Source organism: Lissotriton vulgaris, chromosome 4_1 (genome assembly GCF_964263255.1).
Source record: "Lissotriton vulgaris chromosome 4_1, aLisVul1.2, whole genome shotgun sequence".
NCBI classification, from domain to species: Eukaryota; Metazoa; Chordata; class Amphibia; order Caudata; family Salamandridae; genus Lissotriton; species Lissotriton vulgaris.
Genome location: NC_141691.1, coordinates 1,726,155,676 through 1,726,169,450, shown reverse-complemented (window position 1 = coordinate 1,726,169,450; position 13,775 = coordinate 1,726,155,676). Strand labels below are relative to the sequence as shown.

General features: G+C 49.1%; 1 protein-coding gene across 1 annotated transcript in view; it reads left to right on the top strand.

Moving 5' to 3' along the window:
- INTS8 (integrator complex subunit 8) overlaps nt 1-13,775 on the top strand; it is a 793,677-nt gene that overhangs the window by 585,109 nt on the left and 194,793 nt on the right. The gene's annotated exons all lie outside the window — the stretch shown is intronic.

Sequence of the window (13,775 nt, the reverse complement as noted above, 5' to 3'; positions counted from 1 at the left end):
TTCATTAGAAGACTCAGCAGTGTCAACATTAAAAGCATATATGAAATGTTCCTGTGCGAATTTTAAGGGCCTGATGAAAACGGAAGTGAGCCACGTTCAGGAGGGAGAAATAACATAAGCTTGCTCTGCAAGACTTTTTAGGAGGACATGTTCCACCCAATTCCATTGCTATCTACAGAGCATGCATAAGGGCATTCATTCAGTGCACAAGAGATAGCCAACAATCACCTTGCATAATTGTCAATATTGGTTTACTTTCCTCGTGCCTGAAGTTCCTTAGTGTTCTTGCTCCCTTTTTGGGAGGTTTATAACTGTTTTCTTGTCTAAATTTTTTCTTTTGGTTGCTGTATCCTGCATCTGTTGTATTTTAATTTTTAGTTTATGCATTTGTGGAGTTAGTGATCAAATTGCTTTCATCCAAGCATCAGCTCTAGGCTACCCTGAGATGTGACAATATTAGATGATTAAAAAGGTTCATGAATTCAGGTCAGGTGTGTCAGAAATGTCACTTTTTTTCACAAACGCCTGATGTCAAGATTAGTAGCAAAACATTGCTTTAACTATCATGTGAAAGACCTTTTAGTGTTACTTTACGGATTATTTCCTTTGTAGGTTTGTGAAGAGCCGTGCTTCATATGTGACCCTTTTCACATGAGTAATGAGAGTTAATCAGATTGGTTTTAAGTGGAAGCGAACATTCAGTGTTCTGTTGCTTCATCCTTCTTGGAGCTCAGTTGAAGGTGTACCTGATTGATTTATTTACAAGATGTTACTGAACCAAGTGTAATTAGGTTCCACCTCTGGGGTTTCTTTCAAGGAATTGCATTTGTTCCATCTTCTGAAGGCATGTTAGTTTGTGGACCATGGACCACAGGTTTGTGGCTACTACCATGTAGAATGTCTTGTGTCACTTTACTGTTTTCTGATTTCCTTTTTTTCATTTTATTTTTTGTAGGGTGCTTAGGTTGTAGTGGAAGACATCTTTATTCTGGGATCTTGGACAGCTTAAAAGCATCTGGATTATGTACTGAGTTCATATGGTTGGACAAGTGAGCTAGAATATGCGGGTCAGAAGGGTGTCTAAGACATGGGGTGGTGAGCTAGGGCTTCCTGACCGCTGGTGACATTACAAGGCGGCACAACTTTGGTATCTCACCGAGTGGAATAGGAAGAAGACAACCAAAAAGTGGTGCATGATAGTCCATTGCATAGCGAGTAGGGGATTTAGTATGTGGACTCAAATGCTATTGTAACAACAAATTGTTTCCCCATCACAGGGCAACTTTACAGGTATGAGAAAAAGAGGTGCGCCGAGTGGACGCGCACAGTGGCGTGTTTAGAAACGGAGACACTGAACCACCTGTGTGAGACAGACTCGCTAGTCTCGCTGAAATAGAGCGCCTGTTGTTTTTAAACCAGTCTTGTATTGTCTTTCTTTTAAAAATTGCCTCACTTACTTGGTTGTAAATTGTTGCCCTTGTATTTCTACCTGGCTCCTCCCTCTGTGCCCCCCCGGTCCGCCGCGGCTTGTGCCGTTTGTGCGGAGGGGTAAGCACCATTTTGCTCACGTAGGCTGCCGCCTCCCACCACAGCTGACAAGGCAGGTCAGCGCTCCACCCCTCGCTGCAGCGGTCCCGCCCACCTCGCACTCAAAAAGAGGTGCGCCGAGCGGACGCGCGGAGCGGCGCGCCAAAGGCAAGCCCGTATGCGCCCGTCCGCGCAGGGCAGGGTATGCTCAGACGTGAGTCCCTTGCTCACTTTGCCACTGGATTCAAGCAAGCCGGGCTGAAGACGGCTGGAATGCCAGAAACCGGTCCTCTGAAGCTTGTTTCCGGTCCAGGGAAGTCATGGCTTGGCAGTTCGGGCTGGACTGTTCCCATGAGGCACAGGGTCAGACTGATTTGCATATAGTCATGTCTGAACTGGCGTGGCAGAGTGTGCTAAAGAACGGTGATGGATTAAACCCAGATCTTTTGACTGGGTGTGAGTGATTGATTGATTCAGATGCTCCGTCCATCACCACCCCCTTTTGTACCGTCCGCGCCAGACCAGCGCCAGACACTCTGCTCTCTTTGCCTTGTACCATCCTCCCTGTTATACTCAAGATGGCAACCGTCAAATATACAAGCCGTGAGCTACATTATCTGAACAGAGCACCTCTGGATGGACAGCTGGGTCCTCTGACTGCTCTGTTTCAGATTAAAAACTCCAAACCTGAATCTCACTCCCCCTCTAGTCACCCCACCATCAGTGAAAATCTCAATACAGAGAACACCATTCTAAAGTCTAGAAATATACACAAGCCACACAACCTGACCTGTCTTTACTGCAATGCTCGTTCCTTACCCAAACATGCTCTGGATATCTGGGCCTTACTAGACTCAGAAAAACCTGACCTCCTTTTTATTACAGAGACCTGGCTGCAAGGGGTTTCTCTGCCTAACATAGCCACAGCCCTTCCACCCGGCTATTGCATAACCTGACAAGACAGGAAGGACAGAAGAGGTGGAGGATTAGCTGTTGTTTTTAACAGTAAACTGAAGGTTCACATCATGGAATCTCACCAGTCAGAGTGGGGAGAACTTTGTGTTTTTTTCCAGTATTGGGGTATCTTTCATAGATTCACATGCCTGAATCATTCCCCGTCGCCGAGGCGGGAGTCCCACGGTAAATAAAAAAGCAGTGCCAAAAGCACCCTGTAGTAGTAGGCCCTAGAAAAGGCCTGAGGCCTAGATTATAGTAGCCTATCTACCTCATTATGCTAAAAAGACCAAAGTTTTTGCTCCAACCAATCAGCTTACAGCACCCTCTAGAACCCTCTCTGCAGAGCCAGCTCTCCTCAGATTTTCACCGCACGTCGTGTGGAAGGGAGTCTCCCTGAGTCTTGACTCAGTTTTTTCTTCAGAGCTTCAAGATGTCTGACAAGAAGGCCTTGTTTAGACCTTGCAGAACCTGCGAGAAGAAGAGGGTCCATGTGGATGACCAGCATAAGGACTGCATTTATTGCCTTTATCCCAAACATGAGGCAAAAAATTGTAAGATCTGCCACACCTTCCCTTCTAAGACCTTAAGGGATAGAGAGGCCAGAGTCCTTTTGTGGCTTAAATCCTCTTCCACAGAGGATGATGATAGAGCTTCTACCTCTAGCAAGAGGGCGAGGTCTCAAGAGGATAAGACAAGTGAGGGGAGAAAACATGCGAAAACCTCCCACTCCACTTCAGGCTCTTCACAGAGATCTCCACATTATGTCTCTGGAGCCTCATCCACCAACGATTCCTCAAAGAAAACCGTGAGTAAGAGTTCTACTGTCTCCTCACCAGTGACTACTATTTCTACTTCAACCTCCTCTTCTACGGCTATGACTCCAATAACTTCTTTCTGTTAGGGGACTTTAACTACCACGCAGAGCTTGTGACTGACCCCCATACCATAGATCTTATCACCAGTCTAAGCATGCTTGGACTAAATCAAATAGTCGCCGGTCCAACACACTCTGCCTGCCACTCGCTGGACCTATTAATCTTGAACACGCCTCACATCCTCTTTGTCCAACAATTCCCAGTCTTATGGTCAGACCACCACATAATAAAATTTCAGGTCCAAGGGACACAAAGACAAACTCCCCCGATACGTGAACTCAAACTATGCCGACCGTGGAGAAGTATTCAAATAGAGCCCTTTTCAACCCATTTTTCCATCCCTTCTGCTACAGAAACTACCCAAATTGACATATATACCAAAGACTTGGAAACCGCAATTAGTAACACCTTGGACATTATCCCCCCGTCAAGGCTAGCAAATGCCCAGCTAAAGTCTCGCCTTGGTTCACCCCCGATCTAAAAATTTACAAGAACATAGCTCGGAAGGCTGAACGCAAATGGCGACAATCACGTAATGCACAAGACAAGCAAAAATATAAAAAACTGCATAAATTCTACATGGGCCATATCGCCTCCGCAAAATAAACATACCTTGCAAACAGAATAGATCAAGCCTCCAACTCACAAAAGGTACTCTATAAAATAGTCAAAGAATTCACTAACCCCCCAGCTTGCCAAACTTCCCTTAATGCCTCTCAAGAGTGGTTCGATGATCTCTCAGCCTATTTCAAAGAGAAAATAGATAACATTTATAATCAGTTTCCGCCTCACACCAATCCCCCTCTGGAAATTAATGCAATCAGCATGCCATCTTCTCCCTCTCTTATGCAATTTCATACAATAACAGAGGAAGAGGTGGGCTTAGCCCTCAACAAGATCAAATCCGGATCGCCAGATGACCCAGTATCCGCTCAAATTATCTCTAAAATCGCTCAGTCTTAATTCCTTACCTTACCAATACCTTTAACCTCTCCCTCACAGAAGCCACTGTCCCCAAACACTGGAAAGAAGCCACCATTCGTCCTATTTTAATAAAGCATTCTGCCGATCCAACTCTCCAATTATCGTCCGATCTCTCTCTTACTTCTGTTCGGAAAAACAATGAAATCACTGATTAACCACCAGCTCTATCACTACCCGGAAGAAAATAAATTGCTTGATCCATCCCAATCTGGCTTCAGGACCTGCCATAGTACAGAGACCGCCCTCCTTGAAATCGTAGATAACATCAGGCTCTCCCTTGATGCCAGGCAATCCGCAATCCTGATCCTGCTCGATCTCTCCGCGGCCTTCGACACTATCTCCCACAGCATCCTGTTGCTTCGTCTGTCGGAGATTGGTGTCGGAGGCCCGGCCCTGTGGTGGATCAGGAGCTACCTGTCTGAGAGGTCTTCTAAGGTCCAAATTGGCCCTTTCACCTCCAAAAAACAGAATATTGACAAAGGTGTCCCCCAGGGGTCTATATTGAGCCCGACGCTTTTTAATCTTTACTTGTCCCCCAGACAAAAATCATCTGAAACTATGGGTTTGACACAGTGTCGTACGCTGACGAGACACAATTGGTGATCAAGATCGTAATAGACCCTGGTGACACCAGAGAAGTGTGGCTCAATGGTTAGAGTGACAGACCCTGATGCAGAGGTCTAGCCCGGGACCAGGGTTCAATTCCCTGCCTCGGCGGCTCTTGGGCTCAAAATTCCACGGACCTGATAATTCTCGCCTCGGTGCCTATTCCAATCATGGAGTCCCACTCTGCAACTCTGGGCAATAGCTTGCTTAATCTCCACAACGGCCCCCACAACGCTAAGGATGCCTGGCCTCCACCTTGGGGGGTGCCCAGGAGTGGACGCCTCATAGGGAAAGCCAGGATGGGTTCCACAGCGGTTTTCGTACAAGCGCCTTGAGACCCTTGCGGGTGAGTAGTGCGCTATACAAGTATCACTTTACAATTTTTTACCAAAATCAGATTCTCCAACTGTATGGCCTCAGTTAATAATTGGATGACTAACAACCACCTGTTACTGAATGCCAGCAAATCGGAGATCCTGCTCTTCAGCAATGCGCATAGAGTTTGGACAAACGACTGGTGGCCATCGGTCCTAGGTCTATGTCCCCCCCCCCCCCTCCCCCCCAAAAAAGTCAGCACGTAACTTAGGTGTTCGAGGCATGTGGGCTGCTGAATTCATATCTGTGCATAGTCCGCCACCTAGTGTTGGGTCCGGATGATTGCACATTGTTGTCCTGGAAGAGTCTTCGAAGTATCACGAGATAGGTGGCTCCTCCCCTGGACTACAGTGCGCATGGGCATCGCCTCCATCCCCAGATTGTTTTTTTCCGCCATAGGGTTCGGATGTGTTTTCGGTTCCCTCCTTCGGAACCGATAGTTGTTCGATTTTACTTGAGACCAAAAGGTCTTTAGGCTGGGCGTCGGTATAGTTGCGTTCGGGTTTTTATTACTGACTCTCAGCTCCAATCTCCTACTGCCCTTCCACGTGCTTTGACGCGGACGGGCCTACACTACCACTTTTGCTATGGAGCGGACTCCATTCAAGAAGTGTCCGCTGTGTCACTCAAAATATTCGCACCTCGACGTGCACCCCGTGTGCAACACATGCTTGTCACCGGATCACCGTGAAGACACCTGCATGGCGTGTTCAAAGTTTAGGAGTAAGAAAACTTTGAAGATTCGCCGGGCTAATCGACTCCAGGCACAGTTGTCGGCTTCGGCGCCCCCACCTGATGACATCTTTCAGGAATCGGTCGAGGAAGAGGACGGCGTACAAAAGTCGGACTCTGAACCCGCGTCCGAGGAAGAAACCTACGACGCGGATGAGGAGACCTGCGACGAAGTCTCCGGTGAGGTAGGGGACGACGAACTGATTTGTGCCACGATGGAGGATAGCTCGGAAGAAGAGCTTCCCCAACCGGACTCCGGGGTTACCCCCCGTCATACGGCCCAGGTCGAGGGATCGCCTTCGGGCCTTACCCAAGATCTTACTATGAGTCCTACGTCCCCGCCTCCGGGCCCGGTCACGGACATTTCTAACAAGAAACCGAAAGTGAAGCCAACTGGTCCCGCACCCTCGGATGCGAAACCGAAACCGAAAGTGGCGTTGGTGAAGAAGGTTCTGGAGGCGTCAACTTCCATGAAACCCAAAATGGCCGACTCCAAGAGCCACGCCAAAATGGCCGACCACAAGAGCCGCGCCAAAATGGCCGACTCGAAGCCCTCGGGGTCGGCGCCGAAGGTGAAGGCATCCGACGCGGCTGCGTCGGCACCGAAAGGGGTCGCGGACCCGAAACCGGTTTCGAAGAAGCGTCACGCTGATGGTGCGCCAGGCCATGGGGCGTCGGCACCGAAGAAGAGGCCTACCGGCGACCGGACTCTCGGAGACGAAGAGTCGCTCGCGACGGTTCAGCCCTCGGCATCCCTTACAAAGAAGGTGGGAGAATCCTTGAAGCGGATCCAACAGTCCACTGTTGTTCCCAGCCAGGACACTGTAGTGCCTAAGCCCACGCCGAAGCCTGCCAAGGAACAAACGCCAATTCGTTTTACCCTTCCTCCCAAGTCGGCGCCGAAGGCCTTCGCGCCTAGGCAGAGCGGACACTCTCAGGAAGTATTGACGCCGAAGGCTGCCTTGGTGGTGTCGAAGCTTCGGCTCCAACCGCTCGCGGTGGAGGAACGTCGGGAGGTGACCATCGACGCCAACACCGGAAAATTGTCGCTCCTCAAACGAAAGATTACGTCGGAGCCGCCATTGGAACCTTTTAAGATTCCACTTAAGAACAAGAAGTACTCTGCGGACTCTTCGGCTCTGATGGAACCTCTGTCTCCACAAGCCATGGAACACTCGCCGGCCCATTCCCCAGTGCCTGGTGTGGACGAGGAGGATGATGAGTACAACTATCCTGCGTACTCGGATCCGGAGGAGGAGCAGGTGCCCTGGACAGCGGGAGGCGACATGGACGACCCGCAGTCAGGCCAGGACACTCAACTTTTCGCCGCGAAGACGTCACCGACAGAGGACTCGGCGGCGTTTAATGCATTAATAGAGAGAGCAGCAGCGAACCATGACGTCGAACTGCACTCAGACCCTGTGGATGCGGACTTCTTAGTCTACACCTTCTCGGTAGCCGAAAAGCAAGTCAAGACGCTGCCAATGCTCAAAGGGGTGCTGAAGCACGCACAGGAGGTATTCAAGGAGCCCACCCGGGCGCGGGTGGTCAATCCTCGCATCGACAGAAAGTATAAGGCGGCGCCCACGGATCCCACGTATATTAAGGGACATTTGCCATTGGACTCCCTGGTGGTGTCCAACGCTCGGAAGAGGGCGAATTCGCAGACTACTGGTGATGCTCCTCCCCCAGACAAAGAGTCAAAAATCTTTGAGGCATCAGGCAAACGCATTGCTGCACAGGCAGCAAACATATGGAGGATCTCTAACACTCAAGCCCTGCTTGCACGTTATGATAGGGCCCATTATGACACATTAGAGGCCATCCTGCAACACTTGCCTGACCAATACAAGGAGGCGGGGGAGATGCTCATTCAAGAGGGTAAACTTATAACAAATGCATCCATCAAATGTGCCCTTGACGTGGCAGACACTGCCTCCAGGGCTATCAATACTAGCGTTTTACTTAGACGCCATGCCTGGCTTCGAATTTCTGGGTTCAAACCCGACATACAAACCACAATACTGGGTCAAACAGTGAATCCTGACCATCTGTTCGGCCCTGAGGTGGATGCCTCCTTAGAAAAAATGAAGAAAGATACTGAAACTGCCAAGTCTATGGGGGCTTTACAAAGTCAGCAGTTTCGGGGTGGTTCCTTTCGCCGCTCCAATTCAAGAGGCACCTCAAGAGGTCAGGCATCCCAGTCCACGCAATACTACAAGGGTAACACCCAGTCCTCGTATAACAACAACAAGGGCAGGGGTGGCTACAGAGGCAATAATGTCAAAGGCAGGGGACGTGGAAACAATGCCTCCAGGTCCACCACCTCTAACAAGCAGTGACGCCTTGTCACTTCCCCCCGATCACACGACACCTGTCGGGGGGAGACTCCAGCAGTTCCTGCCGGCGTGGAGGTCCATCACCACGGACAGGTGGGTGAGGTCTCTTATCCAGTACGGGTACTGTCTAGAACTTACGTCCATTCCACCGGACATACCGCCAAGAAGCCGTGCTATGTCCGACGAGCACTTGACCTTGTTGCAGCAAGAAGTACTGGTCATGCTGCAAAAAGGGGCGATAGAGCTCGTTCCATTGCAAGAACGGGGAACAGGGGTTTACTCCCTGTATTTTCTAATCCCCAAAAAGGACGGATCACTCAGGCCGATCCTGGACCTCAGGCCCCTGAACTGGTACATCAACTCAGAGCACTTCCATATGCTCACATTGCAGCAGGTGCTTCCCCTGCTTCAACGGGGGGACTTCCTAGCAACGCTGGATCTGAAGGATGCCTATTTCCATATTCCCCTGCATCCTTCACACAAAAAGTATCTCAGATTCAAGATCTTAGACCAGCATTACCAGTTCAGGGTCCTGCCGTTCGGGGTCACCACGGCACCGAGAGTTTTCACCAAATGCCTAGCGACTGTAGCAGCGCATCTCCGTCGCCAGCACGTCCATGTCTTTCCATACTTAGACGACTGGCTTATTCAGGCAAAGACGGAACAGCAGTGCGTAGACCACGTGTCACGCACCATTCACCTCCTGCACGATCTGGGATTCTCTCTGAACTACCCAAAGTCCCATCTCCAGCCCGCCCACGTGCGACAGTATCTGGGCGCGACAATCGACACTCTGGCAGCCACTGCGCAGCCGAGTTCGGTGAGAATCGCCAGTATCCAGGCGCTGATCCAACGATTCAGACCCCAAACCTCGCTTCCAGCGAAGGTGTTCATGCAGTTGATAGGCATGATGGCCTCCTGCATCTCCATTGTCCCGCACGCGAGACTACATATGCGTCCGCTTCAGGAGTGCCTGGCACGTCAGTGGACTCAGGCTCATGGGCAACTGACAGACCTAGTGTTGGTGAGCGGTCGGGCGTACAACTCTCTGCATTGGTGGAATCCACTGAACCTTTGCAAGGGCCGACCATTCCAAGAGCCTGTCCCACAGATCATCCTGACAACGGACGCCTCTCTCCAGGGATGGGGAGCGCATGTACTCCATTACACGGTGCAGGGACTATGGACTCTTCAGCAAAGGAAGATGCACATCAATGTGTTGGAACTGATGGCAATCTTCATGGCCTTAAAGGCGTTCAAAGTACATCTGTGCAACAAGGTCGTGTTGATCCGGACGGACAACATGACGGCCATGTACTACATCCAGAAGCAGGGGGGAACACACTCTCCACAGCTGTCTCATCTGGCTCAGAGCATGTGGAAGTGGGCCATTCAGAGGAACATCTTCCTCATGGCAGAACATCTCCCAGGCAAGGACAACCAGATGGCGGATCTGCTCAGCAGACACAGCCATCAGATGCACGAGTGGGAGTTACATCCATCAGTACTCCAACCGTACTTCCAAAGGTGGGGTCATCCAGAGATAGACCTGTTCGCCACAAAGGAGAACGCAAAATGCCAAAGCTTCGCCGCCAGGTTCCCACACCCCCAATCACAGGGCAATGCGATGTGGATGAACTGGTCAGGCAGATTTGCGTACGCTTTTCCCCCAGCACCTCTGATACCGCTGGTGGCACGCAAGCTCAGGCAACACTCGATGACGCTCATCCTGGTTGCTCCAACGTGGGCTCGCCAACCATGGTACACCACGTTTCTGGAACTCTCCGTGGTACCGCATCAAAGGCTTCATCTCACTCCCAGCCTTTTGACGCAGAGCCATGGCGACATTCAGCACCCAGATCCGCAACAGCTCAACCTGGCGATCTGGCTCCTGAAGTCCTAGAGTTTGGCTACCTCAATCTTCCTCCCGATTGCATGGATATCATTCGGGAGGCGAGAAAGCCCACTACTAGAGCTTGTTATGCGGCTAAATGGAAGAGGTTTGTCGTCTACTGCGTGGAGCACAGCATTGACCCGCTAGACGCTTCCATTCAAAACATCATATGTTACCTCTTTCACCTGTATCGGTGTAATCTAGCTTACTCTTCCATCCGCATTCACCTGTCGGCTATGGCAGCATACCTCCAAAATAGGCAACACCTGTCACTCTTTAAGGTCCCTGCTATCAAGGCTTTTCTGGAAGGACTCAAAAGAGTCATTCCACCAAGGACTCCACCAGCTCCTGAATGGAACCTCAATGTGGTTCTTACAAGGCTGATGGGTCCTCCCTTTGAGCCACTACACTCTTGCGAGCTGCAGTTTCTGACCTGGAAGGTGGCGTTCTTGGTAGCAATCACATCGCTACGGAGGGTTAGCGAACTGCAGGCGCTCACCATCCAAGAACCCTTCTTCCAGGTACATGCCAACAGGGTGGTGCTCCGCACTAACCCTAAGTTCTTACCCAAAGTGGTCTCGCAGTTTCACATAAACCAAACTATTGAATTGCCGGTGTTCTTCCAAAACCCAGAGACGCTGGCGGAGCGGATGCTCCACACCCTTGATGTGAAGAGAGCCTTGATGTATTATGTGGACAGGACAAAAGATTTCCGCAAAACCAAACAACTTTTTGTTGCTTTTGCACACAACACAAGGGAAATGCAATCTCCAAAGCAGGAATAGCTAGATGGATAGTAAAGTGCATTCAGATCTGCTACGCTAAAGCAAAGCGCACTCTCACTATACCACCGAGGGCCCACTCCACTAGGAAGTTGGGGGCCTCTATGGCGTTCTTAGGTAACATTCCCTTAGAAGACATCTGTAGAGCAGCCACATGGTCTACCACTCATACTTTCACTAAGCACTACTGTGTAGACGTGCATTCAAAACAACAGGCAGCTGTTGGTCAGGCTGTTCTAAAAACACTTTTTCAGACTGCTGCAGCTGGCACGGGCGGCCGCCGCTAATGGAGGGACTGCTATGTATTCTATGCACAGATATGAATTCAGCAGCCCACATGCCTCGAACTGCAAATGCTACTTACCAGTATGCATCTGTTCTTGGCATGTAGGGCTGCTGACATTCATATCGCCCACCCTCCTCCCCGGCGCCTGTAGCAGCTGCAGTATGTATTCATATACAAACATATGCTCATAGCATGGTCATCACTCACTTCTTCACTCCATCTCTGCCTATGGCTAAAAACAATCTGGGGATGGAGGCGATGCCCATGCGCACTGTAGTCCAGGGGAGGAGCCACCTATCTCGTGATACTTCGAAGACTCTTCCAGGACAACAATGTGCAATCATCCGGACCCAACACTAGGTGGCGGACTATGCACAGATATGAATGTCAGCAGCCCTACATGCCAAGAACAGATGCATACTGGTAAGTAGCATTTGCATTCCTCATCGATGACAAGCTCTCTATGGCCGAGCACATAAACACCACTGTACGCACCAGCTTCGGCATCCTGAGAACCCTTAAAAAAATCTTCAAGTGGATTCCGCTTTCTTCTCGGATGCCTCTTGTCCATTGCCTTATCATTAGCCGTTTAGATTATGGCAATGCACTACTCACAGGCAGCAATGAGGAACACCTAGCCAAACTTCAGGTATTGTAGAACACGGCAGCAAGAGTGGTCCTTAATCTCTCCCCTCGCTCTTATTCGATCCCCGCCTTGAAGGCCCTACACAAGCTGCCCTAAAAAAAAGGATCATCTTTAAAACTTGCTGCATAATTCACAAAACTCTTAACGGCAAAGGCCCTATGTACCTAGCAAACAAGCTGAGACGATACGCACCAACTCGATCTCTCCGCTCATCCAGTAAGCATCTTTTAACTGTACCCAAAGTGCGAACTGTCAGAACAGGGGATAGAGCATTACCCAAACTTGGCCCTCAAACATGAAACTCCCTTCCAATCCAGCTACGTGATGTAACTAATCACAAAAGCTTTCGCAAACTCCTGAAAACGTGGCTTTTCCGAAACGAGTGAGGCTTCCACTGTGAATCCCTCTCCTACACCTGCTGGTGCTGCGAGACCTACAGGTGATACATGAGCCTAATTATTAAATACATACAAATACAGAACAGAAGGTAGATAAAATTCTCTTCTGCTATGAGATAGAGCAGACTTTTTCTCAGTGTCAAAAATGGCAAATTTGATATATGGAAAGAGGGAGTGTGCTGCACCATATGCAATATGTTCAAGGAGAGAATGGTGAATTCCTTTGGTGAGGCATAGGAAGATTTTGGACTGGAGAAAATTGGATGTTTCACTATCCACTGTGAGATATTGGGTTATGCAACACTCAATCAGAGAAGGAGCCAGTAGGCACCCCACGCCCTTTAAGAAATGTATTTGTTGGAGACACCCTCAAAGCCCTCAGTCTCCATCATATACTAACTACTTACTGGCCAGATAGGGGGGATCGCGAGTTCCCTTGTAGGTACCAAGGGGGCATGAACTAGGAATAGACTTAGATGAAGATCAATGGCAAGAACTACTGTTTAGGGAGAACCGCTTAGTGTTGTATACAGATGGCAAGGTATTTTTAAAAAATATATCGTACTGATTGTACTATACTCCAGAGAAACTACACAAGTTAGATCTATCCAGGTCTGAAGATTGCCCGAGGTATTGTATGGCTGCTGGGTCATTGTCTCGCCTACTATGGGCATGCCCCAGAATTCAACACTTGTGGTGGAATTCTTTCACATTCAAAGAGAACATGGCAGGATCAGCAGTAGGGAAATGCCCTTAAATGATACTGGTAGGTTGTCTGGCAGAAATATATTATCCAGCAGACTCCAGGAGAGGCACATTTATATCCTAATATTTCTTGTGGCTGATGCTGGTTGCTTACTGGTTTTCACAAATCATGTCCACAAGCGACATATGATTACACAGAATGTAGCACAAATTAACAATAGAGAAGTTTTCTCAGACAGCCATGGATAGGGAAAATGCCTTTCCCAATCAGTAGACTCTGGTGTTGATGTATATGCTACAGGAATTAAGGGAATTAAACTGTCCCCACCTAATAAACATTCTGAACCTCCAGGACGACGCAACACAACTGGCACTGTTAATAAAGGCGAAGGTAGGGGTACAGAGTGGTGTTTTGTTATGATTTTAAAATTCAATAAAGACTAATGAAATTTGACAGCTGCATATATATTTGTGCCTTAGGCAAAATGTCTGTTGAAATTTATCTCTAACTGGCGGAGGCCCACTTTTTATGCTGGTTGTCTGTCTGGTGGTAGAATGTTCTGGCTTGTGCATCTTACTCATTTTCCTGCAAATGTATAATTGTATTTCTCTAAGACCTTCACTGGTGCTAAATGAATGGTTATTTCTAGTATAGATACTTGTGATGAT